This window comes from Armigeres subalbatus, chromosome 1 (assembly GCF_024139115.2).
Source record: "Armigeres subalbatus isolate Guangzhou_Male chromosome 1, GZ_Asu_2, whole genome shotgun sequence".
Taxonomy (NCBI): Eukaryota; Metazoa; Arthropoda; class Insecta; order Diptera; family Culicidae; genus Armigeres; species Armigeres subalbatus.
In genome coordinates, this window is record NC_085139.1 from 222,664,024 (window position 1) to 222,683,415 (window position 19,392).

General features: G+C 39.6%; 1 protein-coding gene across 3 annotated transcripts in view; it reads left to right on the plus strand.

Annotated features, from left to right (window-relative positions):
* LOC134205817 (uncharacterized) overlaps window positions 1-19,392 on the plus strand; it is a 167,462-nt gene that overhangs the window by 17,739 nt on the left and 130,331 nt on the right. The gene's annotated exons all lie outside the window — the stretch shown is intronic.

The window sequence follows — 19,392 nt, forward strand, 5'->3', positions numbered from 1 at the left end:
GAATTAGCTGAAAATTTGACAGGAGGCTTATTTTAGCATAAGAATTGTGATTCTGGGCTGACCGGTTGAATATTTGATACTTTTTGAAAACACGAAGAGGTCTAATGTATATGTATTTAGTATACGAGAAAGGCCAAAATAAAAATAGATTTAACTAAATGTTCAATATAAAAATAAACATTATCGTAGAGACCCTTTCTTCCGTTATGACGTGAAAAAATCGTGCTTATCAGATAAAACATTTTCCCGATCCCCGCTGTTTTCCCTAGTTGAAAGAGAAAAGAATTGTGAAATAGTATAACTATTGTGTTCCAGTATTCTTAATAAAACGCGCCAGTTCACTTCTTTGGATATATTGGACTATATAAAGCTAAAGCAAAAGTTCAGGTTTTATGAGATTTGTGGGTGGCCGTCAATAAAACATAACTGAGTTCCGTAAAACAGACAGGCCAATACTGCGAACATTTCTATCGCTGGTAGACCCAATTTTATTTTTAACAGTTGGCGTCGTAACCTCAAAAGCATCCCAAAACATTTCCCAATATGCAACATACATCATCATCATCATCTTACTATTGACATGCTATCTATTTTTCACATCCCATCATCACATCACAAGCACGCTAATGAAATCACAACCTCCCACAGCACTAAAGTGCAGGAAACCAATCATCGTTTGGTCGATTCTGGGAGTGCTAGCATAGCACCATAGCACCTCACCGTTCAGATGAGCATCTTTTGGTGGTCATAAAATTTCGTAACATCAACATCGCAGAGGCGCATCGTTCAAAAATTGCTCCCCCTTATCCGACCCCCACCGAATTTCAGTTCTGGTCGGTTAAAATTAGCTGTCAATCGGCTCTTCGCCGTCTTCGTGGTTCACTTGACTGCAATAGCCGCGCAGGAAACGTGCGACACTATGGCACTATAATAGACGTGCAATAATAATTATGTCTCACGCCCTGAATTCCATCGACCAACCGGCGATGGATAGGCAACAAATGGCATTTCCTCTCCGGTGGCGGTGAGTAACTACGCTAAAAGGCCTTCGGACTAATGCTCATGTAGCACAGGTCGTACAAGCAATATGTACACGAAACACGACGACGCGTGCGAGCCTCCTCCATCTGAAGCAGGTGACCTTTTACCTGATGATGGCCTCATCACATCGCAAGCGCAACTTCTACTTCTGCCGCTATATTATAACAATTGCTGTACACCATCCTCATACTTCGCTTGCTGCTGCCGCTCGTTTCATTCCATTGTTGACGATCAGGTGCGGAGGTACAGGTAACTTGGCAAACCCGAAATCGCGCGCAGGCAAGACACACGTCACGGCATGGCATGGATGGAGGTTGCCGAATATTTTTCACAGCAAGGAGGTATTCACATGCTTCGAACCTAGCAGGCAGGCAGGCTGGCGACCGACACCGTCCGTCCGTGGTTGACCCATTTTCCCATTTCGCTTCGATATAGATAGATAGCTCTGGTTTTATTGTATCTATTATAGGCGGAGCGGAGTTTTGGTTGGCTCGGCTTCGTGGAGATTCGCTCAGGTTCGGCAGCGCCATCAATCGAGTGACAATGCGAAGGGAGGTTTCAGAGGCGTGGAAGGTGGCTTGGTTCCTACATAAGAACTGCTGCCACCACCATCGATATGATGTTTGATGCAATATGATTGACTACTTGCTTGGCAATGAATGTGTTGCAGTACCGCCCGGGCATGGGTAATGTAGTTGTCAGTGTTGGGACATTTATGGATCTCAGAGGTTGATTGATAGCTATTTGAGATTCATATTTATAGGAGATTGTGGGACCATTTTTGGCTGACAATGGCAAAAATACCTTTGACAATTGTACAACTCGATTCAACCCAAGCTTATTCGGTTGGACCCAAAGCGACAACGCAAATGTTTTGCCCTTCTAAATAACTTGACTTGAAAAATTCGGCTTAGTGTAGATTCCTTACTAATACAGCAATGGTACCGTTTCAGTCACCGAATTCCATTTGATAATTTTTAAATATGTTAGACGTCAAATGTTACATGTAACTGACAAACTTCCATATCGCAAAGGGTCAGTGGCTGATAAATGTTTGTTCGACCAGCTGCAACCCACGATCGAACCTGTATTTGAAAAAATAGGTACACCTCAATGGTCGCCAAATTGTTTTCAAACGTTTATGAACTAACAGCACGATAATATTTCTACTCCATTTCCGAATGCCTTTATCGCCTACATTAGGAATTAAGCTTCGGGCAACTGTGATAAGGACTGTTCAGTTTATAAAGAGGACGCTTTGTATTGTCGATGTTTTTTTAAACCATCAATGTTTTTAAAAATCTGTTTGTTTTCGTCTAATATATTATCTGACCTTCTAGAAATGAAATCTAATTATCAACGAAACAATTTTAACTTAGAAAATTGCGATATTCATAACAATCTCAATTAATTGGATTTCCAACAGCTCCAACCGTTTATATTCCATTTCCGGGCTACCACAGGCTCTACTGTTTCTAGAAATTGACAAATCATTGACAGTGTGTTTCTTTCCGATCTTCTTGATGATTTTGTTGACATGCGATTTACATTTTTTTTACAAACTGTCAATTTTGATTGTAAAAAAAATCTGCTGGGAAACTTATGTTTACTCGAAATTCGATAAGCTTTGACAAAAAGCACCATTTTGTTGGATTTAAACTGTTTTATCTCTTTTCAAAAATTACATTTGATTGACAGTGTATTATAATATACGATAAAGCAAACTCTATCGAAATTGACCAATCTTTCTGTTTTATATCGTCATGTTAAAGTGTCCTCTCAATAAACTGAACAGTCCACCGAGCCGAGAGGGCAATCCCGGGCAGAAGCCATGAACAGAATAACAAAACATGATATGGACTTGATTGACATAAGAGATAAAAGAACAGGTAACAATATCAAAAAATTGCACCGAAATATCATTTAAATATCAAGATATGCTATGGATAAGAACAAACTAATGGCACTTGATATTGATCACTTCTTACAAATAGCATGACTTGATCTCCTCATGATATTTTGGTGCAAAATATTGATATTGTCGTTTGATCTTTTATCTCTTATATCAATCATGTCCATATCTATTTTTGCTATCTTATCAACATTTGATATTATTGAGCTATTTTCGTCTACTCGGGAACATGCAGATTGTGCGCATCCATCGTTCACACCGTGAAAACCGTACGACTGCGGTGGAACGGGTACATAGTCAAAATGTCGTACAGTAACCCGGTGCAAATAGTACTCGACAACGCACAATGGCGGAAACCTGGACAAAACCTTTTTGCCTTTCGCGTATACTAAGTATACGTAAAAGCTATAGGATCACTCCAAAACCAACCTTTTGGTCGTTTCGCAAAGCCCGTATTTTTTAAAAAATCGACAGATATATCAAACGAACTGATTTGCTCGGTTTTGCTCACTACCGCTATCTGGTTGGTGATTTGCCCAACTTAGTGAAAACAACAGATGTCGTTAGTGTTTTGTACAACGATGAATTTGATGAGCGAATGTACAATGTGTTATGTCTGTTTGTCTGTGATTGTAGCTTGTAAATTTAATTTTTGGTGGCTTGTTGAAGTTAATGCTGTGAAGCGTCTCCCTAACAAAATTGTATGGCAAAAGAAATTTTAACTAAACTTTTTTCGGGAATGTTTCGGAACGATCTGGTGTCATGTATTAAAATCTATTTTTTGTCTACAGGTCTTTTGTCTTCAGGTTGGGCGATGAAAAGAGCTTTTTGAATGATTTACCACCGGCGGTGTGTCGTCTGTCTCTTTCCGTCCACCGAAAAATTGTGCCTACGTCTACTGACACACACCTTGGAACTGTTGGACTTCATCATCTATAATGCCGCAACAGCAGTCGAAGTCATCTTGCACGCATAGTCGACATGGCTGGTGTTGTGTGGTAGCAGTGAAAATCCGTAATTTTGTGAATAAACCAATCCGTTGGGGAGTTTATGGATTTATTACAAAATTCCTGTAGTTTTATAAAATAGTTTTAGTTACAGATAGTAGTATGTATCTGAATAGTACTTACTATAGTGATCACAACACTCACTCACAACAATCACTCATTGATTCTATTCGTTTGTGGGAATTGTTGATTATATGGAACTAATTGCAATCTAGTAATACTCATTCATAGGTGAATAATAGGTATTTAACTGGATTTCATAAATGCATTTTCTCACCTCTGCTAGAGCCCGACTTTGTTCGGGGATTTATATTCGATCGACAACTATCGCAGGGATGAGTTTGAAGAGCAGGTCTAATACAGATAACCACATTTACTTATGTAGCTGTAATCGTAGTTTTAGCAATCTTATTATAAGTTTTCTTTAATTTAGTTTTTAGTTCCAGAAGTAGGTATACCTTTATAAATTTCGCAATATGCTTATAGTTCGTAGTTCCAGGCGCATATTTTTTAAATTTAGTTCAATGATTAGGGTAGTTTGTTAGTAATTAAATAATAATAATTTGCAGAGGAGATTCGCACTGAAAGCACTAGACTTTTGTTCCTATCAGGATCAAATCATCACATTAAGTCTCTAAACAATAGGTGTATTTGTTTACAAGGCTGACCTTCTACGATCATGAGTTCATACACGATCCCCCGTACGCACGATAGGTGTGGATTAATGCACATATTAGGTCGACTTTGTGGGGCGCGTGGGGCTTGTTGGTCTCGTCGAAGTAGCGCCATCAACAGCTGGCGAAGGTCAGCTTGTCATCTATTACGACCCCAAGGAGTTTCAAACTCCGCTTTGATGCGATCGCGACTTCACCCACGTGAATCACTGCATGTTGAATCGACTTGCGGTTGTCTACGATAATCACCTCCGTCTTATGTTGAGCGTGCTCCAGGCGTCTAGCGCTCATCCAATCCTCAGTTCTCGCCGCAATCTCGGGACTCCACTAGTATACCGGGCGTCTGTCATTTCTCGGCTGGGCTTTCCTCGGCATGGTGGCGTCACACGCACGTGATAGGACGGCTACCAACGCATCCCCGCTTAAACCTTCAGTGTTGGCTTCCAGTCACAGGGCCGCGGTGAAAACTTCGTTGTCGAAGTGATTGGTTCTCCACCCACGGACCTGACAGGGATCCCCGGACCTCGGATGTTGCACGCTGTACTTCAGTGTTGGCTTCCAGTCCCAGGGCCGTGGTGAAAACTTCACTGTCAAAGTGATTGGTTCTCCACCCACGGACCTGACAGGGATCCCCGGACCTCGGATGTTGCACGCTGTACTTGATCTTAAAGCGAATTGCTAAATGATCACTATGGGTGTAGCCCTTGTTCACCCTCCAGTGCATGTCTAGTGCCAGACCAGGAGTGACAAACTTTACGTCAATCCATGACTCGACCCCGTTCCTTCTGAACGTGTTAGAGGAATAATCATTCACTAACACTGCGTTGAGCTTAGCTAGCGCCTCTAGTAACGCTTGACCCCTTCGATTGGTGCAGCGGCTGCCCCATTCCGCTGCCCAATCGTTAAAATCTCCTGCTATGAGGACCGGCTTACGATCCGCGATGCGGCCGCCCGTATCGGTTTAAGGAGCGTACTTTGCCTTATCAGTTTTCACCAACAAGGCCTCGCATCTGTCCTTAGCTTTCTTTGCGGGTCGAGATGCGTTCGAATTACCGTTTGCCCTACTGACCAGCTGCCAGGGATTTTCGTTCCCTTGTGCCGATGGCACAGGCCGGCTGGTACCCTTTTGGGTCCCGGCGACTTGCGCCTGGTTGGTGCCTTTTGCCTTTTTGGGCCGAGAAGTCACCTTCTCGAATCGACGCCCTTCGGGCTCCTCTTCACCACGATCTGCTCCGTCCAGACGACGCGACGGACACATGGTCACACGTCATTTTGCTTTGCTCTGAACGCCTTCGCCGGAGTGCTGCCTGAGCCGTTTCCGGGTTAGGTGTAGCCTGTTCTTCATTGGCCGTCAGGGCGAAATCAATCGCCTCATAGGCCATGGTCGCTCCTTCAAGGAAGGAGAAGGCATCGGTTTGGGCACCTTTGTCGGCCTTCTTCCCACAACCCGCCTGATAAACACATCCTATTCTTGTCTAATGACTCGAACAGCATGGCGGAGCATCCGAAGGTACTGTTTCAGTTCCTTACTGATGTTCTGCCTTGCGTTCCCGAACTCGATGATATCATCGAGCTGCTCACTGCTGGGGATACTCCTGTGCTGCTAGTTGTAGCCTCCGTCACTCCGCTCTTCGCCTCTCTGGGAGGAGACCTCACCAAACCCCCCTTGGCAAAGTGGTTTACCACCTCCATGCCTAACGCATCGTCAAAAAAAATATTTTTAGCATCAATTGAAATTGGGTCCCCCTCGAATCCTACTGGAGTAGTCGCCTTTAACCTTTTGTCTGTGCTCTGGGGTCAATATGACCCCAGGCCACTTTGAGTGGCTGCCATTTTTTAATTTTCAACCGATTCTCCTAATTTTTGGTAGTTTGGTAAAACTCATGAGATCTGTCTCCTAGGTGCAAATTCACTTCAAAAATCTTGAAAAGATGCGCTACAGTGTACTTTTTTCAAAAAACTTACGTTGTCTGTGCTCTGGGGTCAAATTGACCCCAAATTGAAATTGCTATAACTTTTTTAACGTTTGGCCAATTTTGAATTTTTGGGGCTGTTTCGAAAGATAATTTAATCATCTTTCGTTACCAAAGATTGACTATTGGTGGACGGGTACATTGCGGGGAGGGGTTTTCGTAAAAGGGTACAAAATTTTACTCATATCTGAAAATCCTACCCATTTTGAACTGCACCTTTTCAAAAAGGTTATACAGGAAGGCGTATAAATAATGAATTCAAACATACCTCCACCTGGCAGCCGTGTTCTAAATTTATCCACGCCTCATGCCAGAGCACATGCCTTCATGCATAACCTTTTTAAAAACGTTGCAGTTCAAAATGGGTAGGATTTTCGGGTATAAGTAAAATAAACATAAAAGATCACTGGTTGAATACACTTGTTCACTAAACCCCCTCCCCTCAATGTTCCAGCCCGCCAATCGTTAATCTTTTGTAACGACCTGAAAGATGATTAAATTATCTTTCGAAACAGCCCCAAAAATCCAAAATTGGCCAAGCATTAAAAGTTATAGCATTTCAATTTGATCAATTTGACCCCAGAGCACAGACAACGTAAGTTTTTTGAGCACAGACAGAAGGTTAATGATCCCATGGTTATCTTTCCATGCCCTACGGCATGCAGGCGGCCATGCAAGGGTTGACACTTTCGTGCTCAGAGCCAGATCAGCGCAAGTCAGGAAAGAGCATCTGAGCCTACTCCCACCCAGCAGGCAAGACTTGGCGCTTTCACAATATAACGATATCCAAGACAAGGTCCGTTAACACGCGGCCAGAATGCCACAATCAGGATCTCGCTGGCATTGATCCTGATGTGCCAATTGGCACGCCTTGCGCTCCTGTGTGCTTTGAGCGGCACACGGTCGCTTTGACATATGCAGCTTTTTGTAGAGGTTTAACAGAGCCCGCTGCACAGTGGTTCGCTCCAGAACAAAGGTTGGCCAAAACCTCAAAATGTCCCTAAAAATAGGTTTTATGTTTGTATTGTGGTTTTTTGATGGTCTTTATCACATACAGACTTAAAGATGGGTGTTGGAGCTCTACTTTGGCAATATACAGCCGTGTTTTTAGCATCCCTGGGGTAGTAAATACTTTCATTTTACTGCTAAATTCGCCTTTTGAAAACAGATCGTTTCGCAACAAAGACTATCTCACTTGCTATAAAACGAGTTAGTACTATCCAATTTAATTCCACCACTTGATTGTTACTTTACTGAACCGTATTTCGACTTTAACAGTAAGGCCGTCTTCATTGTCTCTCACTTGACTCAAGTGGTGGAATTAAATGGGATAGTACTAAGCGGTACTAACTCGTTTTATGACAAGTGAAGATATTCCACAAAAAGCTATTAATAATTTTCTTATCAAAAGTCTTATTTGCTGAATACTGTGCTAAGACAAGACAAAACAAATAATTTCATGCTGTGCTAAGACAAAACAAATAATTTTATTCGGAACATCCTCAATTATGGAATATTTTTGACAAAATGTTGTATTTAAATTGAATCAATTAATTTGAATGACAAACGAACAACTTTTATTGCCGCTGTATACTTACATTTGTATTCTTTATACAGGGTTGTTACGACTACGCGGATTTCGCGATTTTCGCGGATTTCGCGGTTTTCGCGGATTTGGCGCGGATTTACATAACAATTTTAGGGTTTCGCGCGGATTTGGCGCGGATTCAGTTTTAGGTGGAAATTTCTAAGAAAAAATCTAAGTTTATTTGAATCTAAGTTTATTTGAAAATTAGTTTTATGCCTATCTAGATGGGCTTTATTTTCATTACCAAATGTTGTTGAGAACAAATTTACGTTTCAAGTTTATTAACATTATTTTTCGGATATGTCCAAGTCCTTATTTAATGGACATGCATTACACTCTCAAGCATTATTTAAACAAATGTTATGATGAGAGATACGCCACGACGCACACAAACCATGTCTATTGAAGGACATGAACACCCATTTTCATCTTGTCAATTTCTTCGTAATTCCAAGATATTTGTCAGTAAAGAGGATTTCTGTAACATTAAAAACCCGAAAAATTATAAAGTCATTCTTGGAGGAATTTCCTTGAATTTACAAAATCGATGATGATCACAGATACTTCTTTAACAAGTGCTCAAAAATAGAACCGGGAGTTTTTCCGCAGGAAGTCACCAATCAATTTCTGCAAGAATTTCTTAAGCGATTTCCGTAGGAATTCATGAAGGGATTTCTGCAAGTAAGCTCTGAAGTTATTCCGCAGATTATTTGTGAAGAATTTACTTGAACTCACGACAAAATTCTCAAATGAATTACAAAATAATTTCCCAGTGTAATTTTTGTAAGAATACTCGGAGGAATTCCACAGATGTTCTCGGAAGAATTTCCACAGACAATTTGGAGCAACTTCTGCACTTCAGCAGATCCAAAAGCAGTTGGATTTCTGCAAACATTTCCATGAAAATTTCCGGGAGAATTTTCGGAGGATGACCCGCAGAAATCTCTGGGATGAATCAGCGCACGAAAGATGAATTTCTACATTTCTTTCTCAGAGTTTTTAAATGAAATTCCAGTAAGAATGGTCAAAAATTCTGCCTGAATTTTTAGAAAAACTTGTTACAAGAATTGAAGGAGAAATAACGGACTAATTTCTGTTGGAGTTTACGCAAATTATTCTGCCGTATTTCCAACGAAATTTCTTCTGAAATTTCTAAAAATATATTCTGGAATTCTTGAAGGAATTTACGCTTGATTCTGACTTAAAAATCAACGGAGCTTGAGCAGCTATGTTAGATTTTGTATTATTTGTTTCTTGATATGAATTCAAATATTTTTTTTCACAGAAGTTTTGTTTAAAAACGGAGCTTCATTGTCTATTTCCTTTATATCTAAGCAAGTTTGTCTTGTGATCAATAACTACAACAAAGCTGCCCAATTAATTACTTTAGAAGAAATTGCGGTTTTGGCAGATATTTTAATTTTTTCCACGTTTATCTTTAATCAATTATGATCAAATCTGGCCATAACATTAATATGTAATCAACGTACCTTGTGCCGATTTTATAAAGTTCTATCAACAAAAAAAAAAGAAACAAAACATGCCAAAGCCATAATTTAATCCAAAAAGCGGTGCTTATGCAAATGACTGTTGACTGTTTAGTTCTTGTTCCCTTAGATTCAGAACTTCTAGTGGCGAATAAGGGCATTTAGAAGGGTTGTAATACTTACTGTCGGTTTATTAGTCCTATTAGCATTTTGATACAAACATATGTTGCAGTTTAAAATCATATTTGAAATCAGTAATAATTGTAAAAAATAGAACTTGAAGAGAAGACGCTCAGTAAATTGTTATACAAAAATTGACATTTAACGTGTATTTGCTTAGAATTTAGATCTGGATCGCGCGGATTTGGCGCGGAATGGATTTCATGTCGCGCGGAAATGGCGCGGATTTGATTTTAGTCGGCGCGGATTTGGCGCGGAAAATATTTCAGGATCTCCGTAACAACCCTGTATTATAGTCTTGATTCGAAACAGGCTTTCTTTTTTGCTCATTTCAAGGTATCTGTCTTTTCTATAATTATGAGCACTAGCAGAATAACTATTTTCACAAATATGAGACAGTTCAGCTTTTCACTTCAAATCTCAGAACTAACATTCTCTATTGCTCAGTGCAAACATTCTTTATTGCTGCCAAGAAGAGTGTGTTACAGCTCAAACATTTAAACTTGAAACTCTTGATATGTAGAATCACTTTAATGGCAAAGTATTAAACAATGCCAATTTGCTAAAAAATACTAAGAATTTTCATTTCATTTTCTGCTTTAGAAAAGTTTTCAGCATGATTACGTAATTCGGATTATTAGACATAAACAAAATCCAGACAATAAAATTCATTCAAAAGAATTTTGAAATTCGTAGATTCGCAAATGTCAGGGGAAAGTTTTGGAAGTAAGAAATTTTGTGTGTTGTATCTTCTAGCCGTTTGAGAAGAAAACTACTCAATAATTTCATTTACAGCAATAAAAATATTCAAATAAAAGTATACAAATGATTCCGTCATTTAATTATCGCTTTTAATGTTATATAATTATATCAAACGTTTCAACTTCAAATAATTAAAAAAAGGCATTTTTAAGGTTCTTGTGAACAAAAAATGCGCATTTGTAAGATTTTAGTTAGACATAGACCAAAAATACTATGTAAAATACTATGGTTAAAAAAGCAGCTTATCGCAACTTTTCGCAAAACAAAATAGTGATTAATAGAAATCTATTGCTTTAAGCTTTGTAATGAGCATAGAATCATTGCGGGCACTCATCGGCGCCTATACTTTTGCACAACTTCAATCTGAAAAATGTGAATATTTTAATTAATTTCGTATTTAAAGTTAACTTAAGTTGAGTTCTGTCACCTATATTTGACATAGACATATTATTTAAGACCCTGACAATGCAGTCTTGAAATAATATTTGGGTTAGCGATGTAGTTGAAGCTGTGCGATGCTGATCTAAACGCGTTGTCAAACAGCGTTTTCATTCGAAAATCAGCATTCATGTTGAATTTTAAATGATGTAACAAAGTCAAAACTCAACAAAACTACATACGTTTTGAATTTGTATCACGTAAGTATTCTATAAAATGAGAAAAACATAATTCCGACGGAAACACGAATTTCGATTTTTGAGGTTTTGGCTGCTCTCGAACCATTGTGCGCTGCCACGCCCCACCACGTCCTAGGCAGGCCCCCTAACTCGCAGAGGCCGTGGGGAGGGGTCGTTAAGCCCTAGGACATAGTCTCTGCTGCCCCCGTGCTGGTGACGGATCTGCCGTTACCCATCTGCTGTGTAGTAAGTCCAAGGTGGTCCTTCTGAAACCGATGTCCATTCTTTGGTTGGAATTATGTGCCACCTTATTGCTCTCCAAGCTAGTCGCTAAAGTAGCGCCAAACGTGAAACTGTCGATCCACGGAGTAAGACTGGCCAAATACGTGCAAATACTAATCAATCCTAGCTCAGCGGTTCTCAACCTGGGATACATGTACCCCTGGGGGTACTTTCGCTGATCCGGACGTATTACAGTTCCAATCGGAACTTATTGATAGAGTTTTGATAATTGTGTATTTTTTTATTTCAAAACTTTGTCTTGTACATAATATGCATGGCGATCAGTAAATCAAAGCGAATTTAATCCTTCCCTCCTCAACTAGCACAGCGTATGAAGGGCTGCGGAACAAAAGATCAAACGGTCAAAACGTCGAATGAGCAAATTTAAAAAATCTTCAATGCAATCTACCTGATCTAAACAAAATGTTGAATGATATGCTTTGAACTGGAATCTAATATGCTATTCAACTGAAAACTATAATCTAAAGTTTTGGAAGCCTCCGTTTGAGAGGCATGAAGGCTTTTTTCATAAAAGCTCGGTTGCTTCGTTGCAAGAGGATTAGAAGCATTCTTTTACGTTTCTCAGAAACCTTCTTCCAAGCAGCTCGAAGGGCTCCTTTCAAGATTTTCAGAAGCCTTCTTTCAAAAGATTCGGAAGCCTCTTTTCAAGAGGCTTGGAAGTCTCCTATCAAGAAGCCTGTAAATCTTCTTCCAAGAGAATCATCGTTTTAAGAGGGTCGGAAGCCTTCTTTCAAAAAAACCTCAGAAGGCTCCTTTCAAGAGGGTCGAAAGCCTTCTTTCAAAAAGCTCGGATAGCTCCTTTCAAGAGACTCGGAAGGTTCATTTCAAAAGATCCGGAAAGCTCCTTTCAAGAGGCCCGGTCGCCTCGTCTTCTTTCAAAAAGCTCGGAGGCTCCTTTTAAGAGGCTCGAAAGCTTACTTTCAAGTGAATCGGAAGTCCCCTTTCAAGAGCCTCGGAAACCTCCCTTTAAGAAGCTCGGAATTCTTCTTTCAAGAGGCGTGGAAGCAAATGATGCAAAGGAAGCCTCCTTTTAAGTGGCTCGAAAGGCGCTATTCAAGAGGCTTAGAAGCCTCTTATCAAGAAATGTGGAAGCCTACTTTCAACAGATTCAGAAGCTCCTTTCAAAAGGCTCGGAAGACTCCCTTCAAAGTGCTCGGATTTATTCTTTCAAGAGGCTTGGAAGCCTACTTTCAAGTACCTCAATGAATGCAAAAGTTTGAAGGAGTACCTCTCAAGAAAAAGGTTGAGAACCGCTGGCCTAGATCTTCAAACCTTCGAATCAGCTAGAGGTGTATGTTTGCAATCGTATCGCAAATATAAAACAGCGGACCGATGGATATCAATGGCGTTATGTGAACTTTGTCCAGAACCCAACCGACATTGTGTCATGGGGAATGAAGCCATGTTTGTTGAAACACTGCAACACTTTGGTGTTTCCGTACGAAGCCTTGGAGCATCCAACCGGAGCATCCAAACTGGGACAGAGCCGCCTCGCAGCTTAGTGTTCATTAAGCGAGTTCATCAAGTGGTTGTCTGGATATTTCAAAATCTAATTTCAATATTTTTTATGTCAAATGTCTTAACATTGCACAGTGGTCCAGGTAGCATACAAAGCGGTAATAAGTTGTTCAAGCCGAACATAGCAGAGATAGAAAAAAACTTTGTTCTACAAAGTTGCTCCTAACGGTGAGGGGCTTTTTGAGGTTTTCATAGAAATTAGGGTGGGCCACATTTGAAAAAAATAAATATAAAATTTTTCATTTGCAGAGATACGGCTATACAATGTTCCATGAATTTATAGTTCAGCCAGATTCCAAGAATTTTGCTAAAAAATTATTTCTCTAGCTCCTCAATTGACTGATTCAGAGCAATTTTCCCAAGTTTACTTAGGGTGACCCTCAAAAAACAGTTTTTTGCTCTAACTTTTTGTTTCAAATTTCTCAGCAATGTGATGTTCAGAGCACTTTTTGTGCTTTGCAGGGCGCGAACTTAGCGTTGCCATATCTCATGCGGATCAAAAGTTATTGAGGTTTTTCTTCGAAAAAAAAACGTTTTCTTCTAACGGCTGTATCTATGAATGGCGCAGACCTCGTGCAAATAGTGGCTCGGTCTCAGCGAAAATTACTGACATGTATAAGATATGAAATAACAAAAAGTAATATACAAAATATTCAAAGCATAACATATGTTGTTATTACAATATCAAAGGCAAAACATAATTATTTTTTGTTTTGTATTAAAATATCTGATAATGTTATGCCTAAAGTATTTATTTTGGATATTATTTTTTGTTATTATTTTTTGTCATGTTTTCTCTTATTCATATCAAGTTCATAAGAACTGCTGTTTTCAAGATATTAGCTTCTGCTCAGGCTCTATAACAAAATGGTGTGGCGTTTGCCATATCACGAAGTAAGCCATGGAAGCAAAACACTTAAAAATAGCAAATTAGTGCTTAAAAATGGAAAAAAAGGTAATTTTTCATTGCAATAATATAGGGTTATTTTCAATTATCCCCTTGATTTCAATACCCTAAAATGGAGCCTGAAAGTAGTAGAATAAGGTCGAGGAAACAGATTAAAAAAATGTTTACGCCATTCATAGATACAGCCGATAGAAGAAAACGTCTTTTCGAAGAAAAACCTTAATAACTATATGATATGGCAACAAGATATGGCAACGCTAAGTACATGAAAAGTTGCGCCCTGCAAAGCTCAAAAAGTAGTCTGAACAACACATTGCTGAGAAATTTGAAACAAAAAAGTTAGAGCAAAAAAACTGTTTTTTTGAGGGTCACCCTAAGTAAACTTGGGAAAATTGCTCTAAATCAGTCAATTTAAGAGCTAGAGAAATAATTTTTTTTAGCAAAATTCTTGGAATCTGGCTGAACTATAACTTTGTGGAACATTGTATAGCCGTATCTCTGCAAATTAAAAAGTTTTATATTTATTTTTTTTTAAATGTGGCCCACCCTAATTTTTATGAAAACCTCAAAAAGCCCCTCACCGTTAGGAGCAACTTTGTAGAACAAAGTTTTTTTCTATCTCTGTTATGTTCGGCTTGAACAACTTATTACCGCTTTGTATGCTACCTGGACCAATGTGCATTGCATGAAACGTCGAGATCTGGTGATATAGCATAGCACATGTGATTGTACAAATCGTGGGTGGCTATACAATGCTCAATTGAGCAATCTACTGTATATTGTCGCAAATTGGTACTTGGGATTAGTACCTTTTCCTATACAGTAGCAGTTGTATACCTGGCCACGTCCTTACAATCACGGAAGGAAGGGAAGGAATGTTAGTTCAACATCTACTAGTGAAGATGCAGGGAACCCATACTACCTTCATAGATGTCTCGGGAAGGAAAATTTGTGTTAGTGGGAAAGGTGAATAATATGGAGCTCTATTCGACAATATAGAGCGTTTGTCAATAACAGTATATGCTGTAAAAATAATAAAATATATTAATCAATTTACTTACGAACCGTCCTAAGGAAAAACAAAACAAAACACAAAATTTCGACAAATCGCGCGATCGTTCTGCCGTCCGAAACAAGAGCCAACACGCACTCTGAAACGTCGTGATCTGGTGATATCTAAAAAAAAAAAAGAAAAATTTGAGAGAAAAATGACTTTTTGGGATTTTGAAATTTTTTGGGACTTTTGGAATTTTTTTTATGCAAGATGTCTTAGAAATGCATAAAACGTCGAGATCTGGTAATACCTTGAAAAATTAATTTTTGAAAATAATTGACTTTTCGGGGATTTTTTTTTTAAGATAATTAACTTTTTAGGACTTTTTATCACGATCGATTTTTTTATGCCACATGTCTTTCAAAAAATTTGTTTAAGGAATAACACAACATCTCGACGTTTCATGCATTTCAAAGACATTTGGCAACAAAAATAAAAACTCGATTTCGAAATTTTCCTGTACTTTTGTGAAATTTTCGTGTTTGAAAATGGTCAAACTTTGACCGCTTTGGTCAAATACTTAACGAAGTTTGATTGAGCTGAAATTTAGCACAGGGACTTTTTTCGAGGAGATGAAACTTTTGAGCACTACCCGTTTTTGAAATTCGAAAAGTCGATTTTCATTGGCACCTTACTGTCCAACTACAATTTTGACATTGCTCAGATTTGTCGTATCTATCAAGTGTCAAAAAATATTCAGAGTGGCCCACAACCGGAAACATTTCTCTGCTGTTGCTTCATTCCTTCACCGTGTGCATTTTTTTAGCTTAAATCTCTTAGCTCTGTCGTGGCTTACCGCTATTGTAATTATCGTTACATGGGACTCATGATGAGTGCTAGTTCCAAGGTTCTTAGTGCAAGAACAGCTGATCTGGTCATAATGGAGTAGCAACTACGGGTGGTCAATCAAGCTCAAGCTCAGACAAATTTCTTGCAGCGCTACGACTTCGAAGTTGACACAGGTTTATTTTCGTGATCCTTTTTTTCGTAGCCGATTTTATCGGGTCTTATTATCTCTTACGTTGTTTCCAATAATTGGTTTTACAGGCGGCTTATTGAGCCTGCGTAAACCTATGTTGTAAACTGTGTGTTACTTACTTACTTATAGGCCTTGTACACCACCAGTGGTGCAAATAACCTACTAAAAAGTGCTCCATCCTGAGCGATGTCCATCTATCGCTTTAACCTGTTGCCAGGTACGATTTCGATCGACTTCTTGTGTTTCTTTATTGTGGCTGCGCCGCCATGAACCTCTGGGTCTGCCGCTGCTGCGATGTCCTGCTGGGTTCCAGTTTAGTTCTTGTTTACAGATACTGTTTCCGCCCCTACGTAAGGCGTGACCGACCCAACCCCACTTCTGATCCAGAATTTCAGTTTCTATTGGCCTCTGGTAACAACGACGATGAAGCTCATAGTATGAGATCCATTTATGAAGCCACCAGGTCGATTTATGTACCGCAGGCATCTGTTGACGAACGCCTGCAGCCGTTGAGTATTCTCCACTGATACTGTATCAACATTTTTCGCTAGCGTATAACAGATTCCACGTTCGAATTGGAAATTTGAATTTTGGTGCGTTCACTTATTTGCCAGATATTTCGTAAACTCGCAAAGGCAGCCCTTGCTTTCTTGATCCGTGCGTTTATGTCGATCTTAGTACCGCCGTATGACGCCATTTGGCTATCAATATAATGGAAGCTTTCAATGTTTTCCACTGATTGCCCGGCTACTGTGAAACTGGAAGGGGTCGTCGTGTTTACATCCAACGATTTGGTTTTGTTGACGTTGATTACTAAACCTGCCGAAGAGGAGCGCTCCGTATGCTGAGGCAGTAGAAGAAATAAATTTCGACACAACCCGAATTATTATTGTTATTTACTCAGACTAAGGCCGAAGAGTACATAAAATTCATCTCCATTCAAGTCGGTTCTTGGTTGCGCGTTTCTTCACCGTCGGTGGAGGGTCCGCAAATCGTCTTTCACCTGATCAATCCATTCTGTTCGACGCGCACCTTGCCTTTTTGTGCCCTTCGGATCGCTATCAAGAACCATTTTCACCGGGTTATTGTCTAACATTCTGGCTACGTGCCCGGCCCACCGCCGTCTTCCGATTTTCGCGGTGTGAACTGTTGCAACTTGTGGTTCATTCGTCTCCTCTATGCACCGTCTTCCATTTACACCCCGCCATAAATAGTATGCAACACTTTTCTCTCGAAGTGCGCATTAATCATACACGAGTATTGTACAGGTCTCGTGTCCGTAGAGGACACAACACGATACGATGCAAAAATGCGAGAACTGGGTTAGAAACGGGTTAATTACTAACTGACTAATTTTTACGCAAAAAGTAGTCACACTGTTAGATGATTCTGTCGTAGCATTTCACTAGGCTGCTCGAGTGGTACCCTCAAAGAGGACAAGCAGTGTTAAACTGCATTTCCAAACACATATTGCAAGCACCTGGTGCAATCTATAAGCCATTCGAGTTGCATCCTCCCAACGTTTTTATGTATCGAAGAAACCAATAAAAGGGGAGCAATAAAATGGCCACCCCCGCACCGGTTCGGAAAAGATTCGTTTCGCTTCATTGTGATTGATTGGAATCGCAGGTTGTTTGCTTCAAGTCGCTGCTGCTGGTGTGATGATGGTGGTGGGTGACTTATGGCAGTAGCGTACTATCAATCCAACGTGTGTGCCTCGACTAGTCTACCCATCCGCATTAGACATCGCATTATAACGAAGCGACATTGTTGTTGTAGCCAACTGCATGCGGCAATGTGCGCTGCACATACATAGTCATTCATATATTGAATTACGCTCCGGTCCCGTTGCTTCGTACCATCATCTTGGTAATTTCGTTTCCTTGAAGTATAATTTTATGATTTTGCCTTTGTTTGCACTTTGCATTGACAGTGGAACTCAGCGAGGATAGTAGTGGAGCAGTGATTATTATTTTTTTTATTCTGAGAGTGCACAGTTATTGTGCTGAATTAAACTGAATTAAAAAAATATGTGATACACGTTACGAGCAAATGCATATAAGATCTTGTTCGAAAAAAACCACATTATACACGACTTAGATTGGTAACTTCAATCGTAACAATACTGAGTACAAGCACAATGAAAAAGAAATTATCGTTTTGGTATTTTACTCAGTTTTGATGATTCCTAGATTTTTTTGCAGCCTATTATCCAAGATACCACGCCACGTTAGTACTATATCTCACCAATAAGCAATGAAGTACCACTAACTGGCTGATTCGACGAAAACTGCAGCTTATTGGATCTTCGGTCTAGGATCCATAATTTACTTGAAGTAACTAGTTGAAAACTAATGTTATGTGGAACTTTACCTCTCAAGTTATCATAGAAATTTTTCATATTCTATATGTAATTATGTGATCATTCGTTGCATTATTTGTTGGATAAATTACCAATCCGTGTAATGAAAACCGACCCATCGTGAAACCCTTGAAAAATGATTTTCACAAACAATGAAACATCGATTCCGGAAGCAAGGTCCATTCCGAACAGAGGAAAAGAATGATAACGATAATCATATTCTGCTCACCAAATGAGTACACTCGATACTATCCACTTCTGACTTCCGAAACATAGGAAAACGTGAGGAAATTTCAACGCATGCGCCTTGGAAACCCTCCAACCATGTAGAAGCATCCCTTTGCTGTTTGGTTGCAAACCGTAAGGTATTTTGACTTCACGTTGTCTCAGTCAAAACATAAACCATGAGTACTGAGCTGCGTGTGAGTGCCAGCAGCGAGTGACCGGGGTGGCGGCGGTTGAGTACGCCCTATCTGACAGGAAGAAACACACGCGAGGATTCGCATCCTGTCAAAATCAACCTAATGCAAAAGTGATTCATAATCAGTGTGCCAACATTGCAATACCGGAGAAAAAAAATATTTGTGCAAACAGTGCAAAATGGGTTGAATGCAGTGCAGTTCTGTTCGGGAGTGATGTAAGCAGATAGCTTACCTATGGTGTAAGTGTTCTTTTCGCTTTGGATTTAAATGTCGGAAGGTGAAAATGTTGACAGATTGAGCTGGTGTAATTTTTGCTGCCTGCCTACCTTTAAGGCGTAATAAGGCTTCCAACAATGGCGAAAAACAATGATTGTTAGTGAATGATATGGACCTAGATGTATGTATCCTTTTGAAGAATTATAATGGCGAGTTTGAGTTATGCGAAAGAAATATGTATATTGCTTGGAAAATGTCGGAAAAAGGAAGAAAAAGATGGTTGCGTGATCCAACTCCCACCTTTCAATGGAGCCATTTGTTATTTATTCCAAAAGAAAAAGTGAAGAACTTCGTTTTTTGTATCATTACGTTTGGATAAAACAATCTCTG